Raw genomic sequence first — 14,555 nt, 5'->3', positions numbered from 1 at the left:
CTAGACGTCTCGGATTTGGAGGTTCGGGTTCGAGGTTCGAGGGGCCACACGGTGGTCCACCCTCCCCGGGCCCAGGACTATGGTACGGCCTGCTCCGCCAGCGTCACGTGGGCGCCCCCTCTGTGACGTCGGCGTCTTCTCTGTAGCAAAGCTCGGCCTCTGGAATTCTGAGAACTAATTTGCTATTCGGTGACATAAGAGGGGGAGTGCTCTTTGCTTTCCCGGGGTCTGGGGCTAATTCCTCCTCTCTTACCCATAAACTCAGCTCCTCGAGCTAAATACACAAAAGGGAGCGAGAGGTTCGATCCGTTGGAAAAAGTCTGTTATATATAGTAGGGTTAGAGGCGAGTTAAGAGAAAAAAACAATAAACACCACAGCTCTTTCCAGCTAGAATATTAGGCACCACGAGAAAAATATTTGCCAAGCAGTTTTCGGTGGGTTCATTTGCTTTATTTTTATTTGGGACAGTTTTTTGTTGTTGTTGTTGTTGTTTTTTCCTTGTTGGTGTGGTGGCTTGGGATTTTTGGTACTTGTATTTTGATGATTTTCGGATTTTTGCTTCTGATTTTTGCCTTTTCCAAGTTTGTGATGTTACGTAAATCATAGGATCCCGCATCGGTTGGATTTTCTTTTGAGTGGTTTTTTTCCCTGTCTAATCTCTCAGGCGTTTTAAAGAAGATCTGTTATTTTAATACTGATACTGTGGAAAGAAGGTTAAATTTTTGGTCGTATATATAACAATCCTAACCCCCACTTTTTTTTTTTTTTTTTTTTTTGGTGCAATTTTCTTTTTCTTCTTGGACTTTTACAGAAAGGAGCCTCTCCTGCACTTGAGAGACATGTTCAAAGGATTTGTTTTGTTTTGGTTTGTTTCTTTCCAGGACAGCAAGTGGTGGGTTTATTCTTTCTGTTATTGTGGACTCTTAGGAAATTTCTGGTTGCAAGAAATGTGTGTGTATTTGGGTATGTGTACGCGAGTGTTCTCCAGAATTCTGTAGAGCCAAATATATGTTTGTGTTTTGCTTTTTCTTAAGGTCTTCATCTCCCTCCCTTCCAGCCCTCGTTTCAAGGTCGTTGTAAAAAATCTCTTCTGTCTGTGTTTGAGAGATCAGCGGAGGGAATTCTAAAGGCCTGCGGTGCCAGTATCACAGATACTGCGTGTATTTAGAACAGACTGTCCTACAACTACGGCGCGCTGCACGCAGCACCGTCCTCTTAGCTTTCGAACTGAGTTGGGAGGCGGAGGAGAAGGGGGAATCTTTCTTTCTTTCTTTCTTTCTTCCTTTCTTTTTAAAGGCAAATGCAGTGCAGAATCATTTCACTGTGGGCCTTGGTTTGTTTATTCAGAACTGCCAGTTTCCCTATTTAAATGTTGGTTGGGGTTTTTTCCCCTCCTACTCATCCCTGAATGAGGGAGACTCTTGTTTCTTTTATGTCTCTCTTAAAAGAAGGGTGTGAGGGGAAAATAATATTTCAGATTCCTCAAGAATTAACCCAAAATGTTTGGATCAGAAGCAGCTTTCAAAGGTCAGGCTGTTCTGAGCCGTGGCTATGAGAGTCCTTCAGGCGACTCATTAAATTACAGATGAGTTCTTAAAGGTTCCGCAAACTTTCTGCACATGTTAATTTCCAATAAAGATACTCCCAAAATAATCTCCCTCTCCGAACCCCAAATTTGGGTTTATAATGGAGAAGCGAGCGGAGCTATGAAAGATTGCTGGCTGTTTCCTGGGATATTTGGGATCTTCTTTCCAGAAGAAGTCCATAAGAAGTTCATATCTATCGCTGAAAATGCAGCCCCCCTTTTCGAAAAGGCTGTGTTGGGGGTTTTAGAACCAAGAGAGGTCCAAAGAGGTTGATTATTTCCCCACAAGGGCCAGTGCTCAGGATATATGCATAAGTGTCTATCCCTATGAAATCTGAATATTTTAATTCTTATTGACAGATGGATTACTGCAGCCTCTGCAGAAAAGCCTGTCTTGTGAAGGATTTTTGAAAAATATACATAGGCCTAATCCTGTCATTGTTGTTGACATGAACATTTTACCCCCAAAGCCACATGATATTGTCAAGTGCAGATTTATTCTGCCAGAAGGCAATCTGCTTTTTTATTGCCTCCTTCCCCCTCATTTTCAGAGTTTAAAATGAATCCCACTGGATTCAAAATGATGCCCCGATTTTGCTGAAGTGATTTTCTTTGTGTATGTATAGGTGTGATATTTTTATTCTGTCTCTTATGAGCAATAAGAACTTTAGGTGTATCTGTGTGGTTTGGAATGTGAATTATATGGCTGTGCCCTATCCTTGATCCCACAATGAGATTACTTTTGTGATTTTTGGTCACTTTTCTTGTCAAAGTTGCCATCCTGCCTCATTGGTCCCTCCTGCATTCTCTTTGCCACTCCAATTTTAGCCCCATGGGGGCGCTGCAGAGCAAAGGGAAATGTGCTCCCTCTGGCAGTAGAACCAACCAGAGTGGGGGCTGGGAAGGAATTCACCCTTCTTGTACCTCAGCCCTTTTAACTCTCTGCAAGGAGCCCTTGGAGAACCCACCAGGCCTGGTTTATAGATAATTAACCCCACCACCAGGGACCTGAAAGTTCTCAGCGCAGTATTTCTAGGACCAAGTGCCAGAGTCCCACATTTCTACTACTGTTTTTTTTTTGCCAAATCAAACTGTTTACATTGAAAGAAATTGATCAGAACAGAAGGAAACCATTAAAAGAAGAAAACAATGATTGAAAATATTCTAAAGTTAGAGACTGACTTTTAGGTAGGTCCCTTTCTCTCTACTGAATGAACAGTGAGGAAAATTGTGCATCCACCTCTTGATCTCTTTTCAATTCCTAGGAAAGTAACTTTATCAAATTTTATACCAATTGAATTTTTTCTAGAATGTCCTTCCTTCTCTCATTCTTGATCTCTCCCCATTAGTAGCCAGATGGCATCACTGTGTGGCCCTCCTTCACTCCAGCAGTGCTATGTTACAGGATTAAAGAAAGAATCGACTTGAATACATTCAAATTCTTTTAAATCATCCTTAAGAAGCTCTTAAGAGAGATTCCATGTCTGGGGTCTTATGTGTGATTCCTGAAGACTTGGAGAGACTATCAACCAGTCCTATGATTTAATGGTTACTGGCAGTTCATATTTGGAACAGAGGACCAGGCCAACCCCTTTGCCCCGTGGACTGCGCGTCGTAATAGGTTCCTAATCACAGCTGCTGGGTAAATATAAGTTTTGCTACAAAATAAAATAGGCTGGTCTTAATAATACATCTATTTAAGGAAAGGAACAGATTTCGCATCCGGTTCTGCTCACAAAACCTTCCCCACAATCCAGTCATAGCTGAAAAGGAACCTATCCTTGGAATAAACACAGTCTTGTGCTCTTTCTAAGGGGGCTCCAAAAAGGAAACTTGTTTCCCTTGTCAGGAACTTCTGGTACTTTGGTAGATCTTGAAACTAATCACACCACAGAATTATAGATTTTAGAACTGGAAGGAAACTTACAGATAATCCCTCAACTCCTCCAGGCTTCCTTCTTTCTGGAGGACAGGCCGGCCCTCACTAGAGGCGTGCATGACCCCAGAACACAGCTGAAATGGGTCTGCGTGGTGGGATGGTCCTGTTTCATTTTAGAGAATCAGGCTGATCTGCCACCTGGGTTTGGAGGTGAGTGTCTTGTTTTCTGGCAGACTGAGGAAAGCAAGGCTGCTTTGGGCTCTATATAAACTGAAAACTGGTTCTTGGAACAAACTCCAAGTCACGATGAGTATTGAGTTTTGATAGTCATTTGGGTTGGGTTGTGCTCGTTACCTGTGCTGGAGCCCTTGACAGTACTTTTGATGGGCATGGGAGATGTTATCTACCTGACATGTAAATTTTACCCATTCATTTTATTTCAAATCCTTCATTTAGAACTATTGTAAACAAGCTCCCTATATTATCCCTGGAGAAAGGAGTTTTCTTAGTCTGTTTTAGAGAAATTGAGCAGAGAGTTTTGAGACAGAACAACAACAAAAAAATAGATTTCCAGCCACTACCTTCTGAAAAGCAAGTGTCAAGAAGTGTTTTGATCCATATGCTGCCTGCTTTCAGCCTGTATTATTCCGAGACTTTTTTTTTCTTTAGAAACCTTTTCAGCCTACCTCAAAGTTTTCCCCTAAAACACTGATTTTCCACACTTTTCTCACTTATTTAGAATGAAAATAAATATCTATCGGGAGCTTAAAATAGAGAAGTGATGGGGGGACGCATAATCATTTGTTTATTGCATTTGATCACTGTTTTGAACAGCAGGGTTTTCACTGCCTATGAAACCTTAGCATGAGGGAAAGCAGCAGCTGGACTACGAGGGGGATAAAGGGAGGAGAGCCCTGGAGTGTTTGTAAACTCAGGGTGGCTGGCCGACCCTGCCACCAGACTGCTGCACTTAGCTGTCTTCACTACCTAAGGCTAGAAGTGGAAAAACCTGATTTGCGTGTTGTGCCTGCATTTTTTTCCTTTCGTCTCCACACCGCCCTCTGTACACCTGACCGTGCAGAAGCCTATCTGAAGCCGGCTTGATGTCAGGGAGAGCTGGAGAGCGGAAGAATGTGTGCAGGGAGGGAGTGCTCGGTACTTTTCCATTCACATCTCCACAGTGGCTTTTCTTGTTTATTTCAACCTCCACCCGCAGAAACCTTTCAGCTGCCTGAAATTCGAGTCATTACACTGTTCCCTGAGGTCAGACTACAGATGCTTGGTGCATGCTTCCTACACGTCCGTGTCTGTGTAATGTATGTACATACAGAGACATACACACAAACGTCTAACTCCGCCGGGGCACAGTGTGAGGTAGGGGAAAAAAAACAACAACTGGATTTGTTGCCAGAAAAACCTTGGTTTCTAATTACAGCTCTGCCTGGAACTCCTTAAGGGACCTGAGCAGAACCACTAGTCAGGACTCAGTTTCCTCAACTGGATGAAGGAATAACCCAGGTGATTTGCGTGATGGCTGTCTGTTCTAAATTCCGTACCTTTATATCTAAATACATATTTGCATAACTTTGGGGGGTGGAAAGGAGTATATGTGTATATGTGTACCTGCGATGGGGGAAGGGGTTAAAATTTAAACTTCTAAGAAGGCAGTCCCAGAATCCTCACTTCTATCAATTTTTAACCAATTGTAGACCAAAGTCTGGGATAATGCTGAGTGGGTCCAAAAGCCAATTAAACATTTTAAACGTTAAAAGTTGGAGAAGACAAGTTCTTAAGACCTTGTACCTTTGATCTCCAGCATTTGTAATCAGATGATGACAGTTCTCAGTGTCTTTTCCGCACTCTATTTTTTTTCCTCTTCTGTTTGTTTTTGGAAACTGTCCCAGTCAATGATAGGAAGGAGATGACACTTGTAAACTGGGCAGTCTTTAAGACACTGGGCCCCATGTGGATGTAAGAAATATGTTGTAACATTCACACTCACACACACACAAAAAGAAAGAAAGAAGGAAAGAAAAAGAAAAAAACCTAGAGAGATTCCTAGTAAGAAACTTAGACGTAGCTCAGCCATCACTGCATTAAAGGTGATTATTTGAAGTCAGAGGAAATAACAGATGAGGAGTTTGCCGTTACCAATAAAAAAAAAAGAAGCCTTGATCTACCAGAACAAACTTGAAGGCAATGAAAGAGATACTTTCCATCAATATTTCCTATACTTTTTTGATCTCCATTCTTTAAAAAGAAGGATCTGACATTTCTCAGGCCTGATTATATAGACAAAATTAGGCCTTTCACAGACCTCAACATCCTCAGAAAATAATCAAGTAGTTCCTACTTATTAACAGTGACCTCTCCACCACCACCATCCCTCTGCTGGCTTAGACCTTCTGGAATATTGATGCCCATGTACAAGGAGAGGTGGAGCCAATCACATTCTCTCAATGGGAAACTACTGAAAATTATAATATGCTAGAACTAGGAGTGTCCTTAACAGTTGTCTAACCCAACAGTACTGATTTTTTATCATTGGAAATTGAGGCCCAGACAGAATGCATTTGCCACATACACTGAATCACTGACAGAGCTGGATCCGGAACTTTGATGCCCAGGTTCTAAATGCACTATTTTTTCCATGGCTTGTCATGGAAAGAGGATATGGGGTGGGCAGCCCTGCAAAGGAGCCATTTGCTGTGCCCTTAGATTCAGAGAAGTTTTCACATTTGGACTTTTGACTTGATCTCCACTGAGGTTGTACATCAGTCTTAGTGCTACACTGACAGGATGGAAAGGAGAAGACCGTCATACACAAATCCTGTGAGTGGGTCCCAGTGTAGGAGCCCCCACTGGCTCCTATGGTACTGTGATTTACTACTTTTGATAAATCTATAATTGTCTTAGGAATAGTGCAATTGTATTATAACTATATGTATGTTGGTGTTAAAAACGTAACATTTAAAATATATTTGGCCTAGAAGCAATGATGCCACAGTAGCAATGACAGATCTTGATTTCTGATACTGTTCTCCAGTAATGGGAAGCAAGGCTCCTTGGAGAAATGGTTGATTCTAGGCCTGGGTCAAGAAATATACAAAATTAGGATGGAACATCTTGTAGCACCATAAAGTAAGGATTTGCTTTAAAAAAAACCTACACTGGGGGCCAGTCCCATGGCCTAGTGGTTAAGTTTGGCGCACTCTGCTTCAGCCGCCCAGGTTCGGTTCCTGGGTGTGGACTTATACCACTTGTTGGTGGCCATGCTTTGGTGACAACCCACATACAAAACAGAGGAAGACTGGCACAGACGTTAGCTCAGGGTGAATCTTCCTCAAGCAAAAAGAGGAAGATTGGCAATAGATGTTAGCTCAGGGTGAATCTTCCTCAGCCAAAAAAAAAAACAAAAAAACCCTACATTGATGGGGGATATTTCAAAGAGACATTGGAGTCACCTGAAGAGCTCCCAATGGCCAAAGGTGGAAAATCTTAAGCAACAAAATAGAGTAATATTAGATTATAACACAAAGTATAAAATAAATATCCATGAGTCCACATAGATATAAATAAATTATTGAAAAAATTAATAAATGGAAGCGAAGAGACAAATATCTCTTGCAAAAGAATTCCAAATAATTTATGCAGATACACTGCTCTCAAGGAGAGGGAGTAGCACTCCCCATTCCCTTAAGTGTGAGCTATGCACAGTGACTTCCTTCCTAAGAGTACAGTATGGGAAAGGGGAAGGGGGAGGTAATTTTATGTGGAGAAACCTGACAAACACTACATCAGCCAGGTCATCAAGGTCAATATCAACAATGATAAACCATGTTGATTGTATGTACCTTTGGTACGAGTTGATAAAAATGGTTCATTACCTCTGTGGTCTTCACTCCGTACCCCAGTCTATTTATGAGAAAAGCGTCACACAAATTCCAATAGAGGGGCATCCTACAAAATACTTGACCTCTTCAAAATGATCAAGGTCATCAAAAACAGGGAAAGTCTGAGAAACTGCCACAGCCAAGTGTAGCCTTAGGAGACATGACAACTTAATGTAATGTCATATCTTGGATGGGTTCATGGAACAGAAAAAGACCTAAGGTAAACCTAAACAAATCTGAATAAATCGTGGACTTTAGTTAATAATATTGTATCAATATTGTTTTGTTAATTGTTACAAATGTGCCATACTGATGTAAATGTTAATAATAGGAGAAACTGGGTACGGAGTTGTTCTCCATACAATCTTCTCAATTTTTCTGTATATGTATATATTTTTTCCTGTATATATATATTTTTTTTCTGCATATATATATTCACTTTTTTCATTTCTCTCTCTTTTTTTCCCCCAATTCCAGAAACCTCCAAAGCTGACCCAGGCCTCTCTTAAAATCTGAGAAGTCCTGCTTCCCACTCAACCACGTCCCCAAAATAGAGTCAGGGAAATGAAGGAACCTGCAATTATTCTTTTAGTATACTAAATTGGAAGCAATTTAATAATTTCTGTATGCCACTGTCTGGATAGAGAACTATCAGGAGAACACTGGGGAGGTGCCAAAGGCCAAATGTCTTCATGGTGGTAGATGACTCAAGCCACTTCATCAATCCATTTGTTCAACTTTTCTCTGTGGAAGCCCTCCATGGAAACAAGACCCTGAAAGATCTTGCCGTCGGTCCATACAGTACATATAGAACTTGGGGATTCATCACTGAGGATGGAGATGCCCCAAGAGCTTCCTAGAATATCTGCTATTTGATTGTAGAACTCCAATAGAGCCATGAATCTCATCAGAGTTGTAAATCTGGGTGTCTAGAGAAGAATAGCTGACCGGACCCCATAACTCTATGAGTTTATCTTCCTTATCTGGATATGACCCCATAATCTAAACTCTCCTCATCTTTCAGTTCTACAGTTCTACATTTGAGAAAGGCCCAGAGAGGGACATGGTTTGCAAAGACCACCCCATAAATTACTGGTAGAGTTGATTCCCATCAACTGGTCCACCCTGAATCATTTATTTTGCTGCAGTATCCATTTTGGTAAACTGAGGACTGGTATTACATTGATGTACATTGTTTCAGAAATGCCTTATTAATTTCTAACGAATTGTCACTTATCAATGGTGTCTAGTTCCAATGCTGCCCTTGAGTTTTAAATGTCTCTTCCTTCTTTCCCTTCACCTTTTCCCACTTCTATCAGCCTCTCTGCCAAGTAGTTATAAGATCTTTGAACCAACACTTAGATTCACTGTGGAGGCTGACATTTAAATAATTCTTGGTGAAAATATGGTGAGACTGACTCCTATCATACTCCATATTGGTTAGCATGACTCTTCCAGCGATCTATTTGGTCACGTGTATCAAGAATCATAAATGTAGTTATGTCCTTTGACCCAGTAGTTCTACTTCTAGAAATCTATCTTCAAGGCACAATTCAACATACGGGGAAAAATATCTTTGAATAAATATATACATCCAAGCCTAATATATAACAACAGAAAATTTGCACAATGCACCTGTGCCATCATGACTGGGTTAGGGGAAAGGGTGTTGGATGGAGAATGTTTAAGTAAATTAGTAAATTATAATACAACTCGTTTTTAAAAATTAGAGTTGGAAAATACTTATGGTAACAGGTAAGGTGAAAAGAAGAGGTATATGTATATATAATATATGTATATCATATATTCATAACTATGTTTCAAAATACTCTTTATAGAAAATAAACTGGACATAAATAAGAGTACATAACTAACAGAAAATATTTATAGTGGCTATCTTAGGGTAGTAGGGTTATGAATGCTTTTCACCTCCTTTATTCTTTTCTTTATCTTCCAAATTGTATAATGTTTGCATATTAGTTTGATATCTATCTATCTCACAAGCACACACACAAGAAACTGAAAACCCTTTTAAATGCAAACAATTAGTCCCCTAATTCACAGTTTAGAGTGTTTGACCTAAGTGGGAGCTGCCCACATCTTTAGGGCCTACAGCAAAGTGAGAAGTGCCCACTCACTCTTGGAGAAGACCTTTCACTCTGGGAGACACTTGTCTCCACACCAACAAAACAGCACCCTTTCTGAGCACATTGACCATAATGAGATTAAGTAGATCCTGTAAATCTTTGATCTGTCTCCACCCCCTTGGTCTTCTTGTGCTTGTTTGTTGGTGTTTCACAGCATTTGCAAATGTCAGAGGGTTTCCTGGTTGCTTTGCTGTCTCTGTGAGGCCACCCAGGAGCTCTCCTGGTAGATAGAACTTCTTTGGGATCCTTCTGGAGCTACAGGAGATTTGTTTTTGATTCTTATAACATGTTTGGCTAGTGAATGGTAAGGAAAATAATTTTAAAATAAACTATATCAATCTTTTTTCTTCAGAGAATCACACAGCTGTTAGGAACTTTGGAGGGTATACTATTATTTGAATTACTAGTTCTCGAAAAAGGGCATGAGGATAGACATTAGGATCTAGGGGGTGAGGGTAAGGACCATGGTTCTGATAAGCCCCTCTTCCCTTAAACTACTGATGGAATTCTTCATGCTCAACTCACTCTATTCCCTCACTCATTCACTCATTCAAACAATACACAGATGATTGGCAGTCTTTTGTGGGGTAGACACTGTGCTAGATGCTGGTGAAACAAATATGAATACAACAGTGGACCCTGACCCCAGGGGGCACACAGTCTACTGAGGAAACACAGGCCCAGAAAGGTGCTAAAACTTGCTTTAGGTCATGCAAAAGATAGTCCCTGAGCCAGGACTGGGCCCCAAATGTCCTGATTCTGAGCCCAATAAAACTCGATGGCTTCTTCTCAGATGCTGCATCCTACCTCCCATTCCAACATCAGTGCGAGGCATTGACTCCCTCACTAGGCAGTTTCAGCCTCTGAGCTTTTCATCCAGTATTGATTAGAACAGGACTAACCCAGCCACCCCAACATACCATCGAGTCATACCCAATACCCAGTGTGGGAAGATCCACAAGAGCCTGGAGCACACACAAATCCTCAACTATCTCCACCACCACAATCAGCAGTTTGGTTCATTGTACCTGTACCTTCTTGTACCTGACAGGCTGTACCCTGAACAGACAGATCACCCAGCATCACGCCATTCCAAAGTACACAGCCTCAAGTAACAGCCACAGCCTGGATTCCAGAAGCCAACACCATTCCTAACAGGAAGTGGGCACCTAACAGATCCTGATGCCACTCAACTAAGCCCAAGTTCACCCCAATCCTGTGGGCATCCCAAACCTTTGGGTAATAAACTGACAGGTGATATCTCCAGGTGCCAACCCTGCATCCAGACCAGTTTCCACATCACCCTAGTCACCAAGGCCCAGCCTGCCCTCAGGGTTGGGCCTATGTGCCAGGAGTTGTAACCATTTTCTTTCTGTGGCCAGGCAAGGATGAGTTGCATATAATGGCACGTGCATAATATGACCAGACACGATTTCAGCAATCTTACAACTAGTTGGAAGTCCAGCAGCTTTCAACATGTAAACATCAAGTTACTAAGAATTGCTGTACCCTTTGGAGGCACTGCCACAAAAATACCAGCAAAATGCTCAAAAGAAAATGGGACAGAAAAAGATTAGTAATGACATTAATAAAGGCCATAATTTGGGACGGTATATTGAGAAGACTTGATGATGGTGACAGTGAATCAATAAATCAAGCACTTTAGGGCCTCAAACTTCTTTCTAGTCTCATCTCCTACAATATTCTACACCAGACTCTTAGCGTTCTCTGAAGACCCAGGCACTTACCCCGACTCCACACCCATGCCTTGATGTCTGTCTGTCTTTGATAGGTTGGAAGCTCCTTAAGGACAAGAGTAGTTCATTTTTGTTCTTTTAGACTTGTGTCCAACACATGGTACTCGCTTAGAAAATGTTGTTTAAATTAAAGTAGGTAGAACTGAAAGAGAATTTGATGTGAAATCTGGTGATCTGGGTTCCAGTTAAAGTTCCACAACTGACTAACTTCTGTGGGTCTCAGTTTCTTGTTCTCTAAAATGGTAATTTCTGTTAAGCGACTACATCACAGGATTCTCATGAGAATCAAGTATAATGGAGGGGAAAGTACTTTGAAAATTATAATGCACGGTTCGAAGTGGTTGTTGACTGTTGAATGAACGGACAAACTAATATGTGAACTATCACGGTTAAGTAAAGCCAACAGGTTAGTCCGTAACAGACTCTGTGACTCAGAATACATCTGGGGAACAATGCATTTAAAGTGCCCTGTCTTGACTTTGTAACCATCCTCAAACATAGTTATTTCACTTCCCAAAATATTTTAACCCTTTAAATGCAGGAAGACATAAATTACTGCTAAGGATTCATACTGATCCAAAAAGAATTAAAAAGACCATCAGAAAGTCTTTTTGTTCTTGAAATGCAGAATTGGAAATGAACCATTTCCCATTAGTGGGAACTGAAATCCAGTGTTAGATCCTCCTTTTTGGTACCTTCTTCCTCTTTCTTCCTCCACTTTCTACGTTAACCCCTCCCAACCCTCCCCTGCACCCAGATGGAAAAAGTCATTTGTTTTGAGCTAACTTCAGTCTTAGAAAAAGGTATAACCCAAGTCCAAATTTATCAGGGCTGTCTTCTAGGATCAACAAAATTTCTATAAATTTTTTGAACGGTTGAGTTGATGGGTGAGTTACTAAAACAAGGTAGGATAACTTTCTACCCAAGGCCTGACCTGAATGATGGGAAGAGCCCTGCGCCAACTCCGTCCTGCTAAGCGAATCCCTGAATCTAACCCTCCCATCTCTGCAACAAATGCAGAGTGGATCCCACAAATGTGGAGGTGAATATAAAAAGGGATTAGGAACAAGTTGGTCTTGATAGGGAGGAGGAAAGAAAACATGAGCTTGGGTGCTGGAGAGAAGGAGTGAGGGCTTCACTCTAGTAATGGAGTGAGGCGATAATCAGAGGAAGCAACAGACATTGTTAGAGTTGAAAAACTACTCAGAAGCCCTATCCTATGTCCTGCGATCTATAACAGTAGGCATCTAAATGGAACAAAATACCCAGTGGGCTCAGCCAGAACAGGTGCACAGTCTCCAAAAGGACCAGGGGCAGTGGGTGGTGGCCACAAGAGAAAACTCCTAGATTTGGGAGCCTGTCTGCCCGTACTTGCCAATTTTGCCAACACCAAGCCCATGATCAACAGCTTGTTTATTTTTGGATTCCTAGAGGTGGGAAGAAGAGAATACTGGATATATATGGCATTAAAAAAGAAACTCTAATGTGGGTGAGCTGGGATGATGTCCAAGCTGTACAAGGGCAGCCACCTCCCTCATATGGTTCCTTTTTATTGCCTTTCCATCCCTCCTGTTCCCAACACCTCTCACCCAGCCATACCTGTGCAAGCTACCTTCTTGCACAAAGCCAAATGTGTATGGGGGGAGCAAAGCAAAAGAACATAAAATCAAGATACTTCCCTTCTCAACTCTGAAAACTGGGCAGGTTCAGTAAGAAAATGGAGGAGTGCTGCAAGATTCTAGGGGTTGGGAACTGAGAAGGTTGGAGAAACAGGACATATTCAACTATATTTCCTTATTTTATTACACATTTGTTTGGACTTTTTCAGCACAAAATAAACATCTGTTGATATTTTCAGGTCTTACCAATATGCAGCCACATGTGTTATGAATTGAACACCTACTATCTGCTAAGCACTGGGCTGGACTTTGCATCTACGAAGAACAATTGCAGACCTGTTCCTAGAAGAGCCTATAGTCTCGTTGAGAAGACAAGTATTACACAAGTAAATCCACAGATGAGTATTTATGATAAATTATGATAACTGAGATACAGGAAATAAGTAAGGTGCTACGAGATGGGGGAAGGACATAATTTACTCAGTGTACAGGCCTCTCTCTTAAAGTAAGCTGAGATCTGAAAAAAGGAGGATGGGTTAGTTAGGCCAAGAGTGAGGGGGAAAGAGTAAGGTGCAGAGGGAATAGAGGTCAAACAACCCTAAAGGGGGTAAAACCATGGCAGCTTCAGAGACCTGAAAGAGACCGGCATGGCACAAGCAGAGAGAGTGGCAGAGGATGAATTTGGAGGGAGAGTGAGGAGCTAGACCATGTAGGCCTTTGTCGACCATGGCCAGGAATTTAGAGTTTATTCTAAGTGTATTGAGAAGGTATTTCAGGTTTATAGGCAGGATGATGACATAATCTGATTTATATTTTAAGAAAAGCACCCAGCTATTGTGTGGAAGATGAATTAGAAGGGGGCAAGAGTCTTTTAAAGGCTATTGTAGGAGTCCTGGTGAGAGATGAAAGTAGCTTGGACTAGGGAGATGGAAGTGTAGGTGGTGTGGCGTGGAAAGATTTGAGACACGCTTTGAAGGCAGAATTGACAGGATTGAAAGAAAGATTGGATTGAGCAAGAATGGGTGGTGAAGGAGAGATGGGTATTAAGAATGAATCCCAAGTTTCCAGTTTGGGCAATTGGGTGGATGTGTTTCCATTTACTGAGTTAGAAATACTGTGAAGGAAAAGCTTGCAGGGGGGAAATTGCTGGCAATCAAGATCTCAGTTTTGAACATGGTGTGTTTGAGATGTCTCTGAGGTAGATGTCAACATAGGCAGTTGGATATTCAAGACCTGAACTCAAAAAAGATGTCTGGTGTGGAGATATAAATTTGAGGTTCATCAAAATAAAGGTAGTATTTGAAGCTAAGAGAAAGAACTGGTTTTCATATCAGACCATGTATTACAAAATGGAATAATAAAGAGTAAAGGTGGAATGATCCTTAGAAATCCAGTCCAGTCCAAACTCTTCTCAATTGATAGCAAAATTGGGACCTAAAGAAATGAAGCCATTTGTGAAAGTGCAGTTGGTGAGAGACTAGGTCTCCCTTCTGGACCAGTTTTTTTCTTTCACCCTCCCCCTTATTTTATATTCTCACTTGCTGTATATAAACCACCACACCCCCATAACTATTGCTCCCCTCTTCTTTTAATCACCTTGGAACCTTCTCCCCTGGTTTCTTACTTATTGAAAAAGAAGTTTCGGTCATCCCAAATGAACATACCTGGGCATTT

The 14,555-nt window shown here is 41.3% G+C and overlaps 1 long non-coding RNA gene across 1 annotated transcript; it reads left to right on the top strand.

Moving 5' to 3' along the window:
* Nucleotides 1–218: 218 nt before the first annotated feature.
* On the top strand, nt 219–11,435 carry LOC147915164 (uncharacterized). The gene is made up of 3 exons (XR_015554456.1): nt 219–435; nt 4,901–4,983; nt 7,836–11,435. It is a non-coding gene; the product is annotated as an uncharacterized LOC147915164 (long non-coding RNA).
* Nucleotides 11,436–14,555: the final 3,120 nt, after the last annotated feature.

Source organism: Ceratotherium simum, chromosome 15 (genome assembly GCF_057802395.1).
Source record: "Ceratotherium simum simum isolate JZ-2026a chromosome 15, ASM5780239v1, whole genome shotgun sequence".
In the NCBI taxonomy this organism is placed as follows: Eukaryota; Metazoa; Chordata; class Mammalia; order Perissodactyla; family Rhinocerotidae; genus Ceratotherium; species Ceratotherium simum.
The sequence above is the reverse complement of the archived record's forward strand: the minus strand, read 5'-3'. Positions and strand labels throughout refer to the sequence as shown.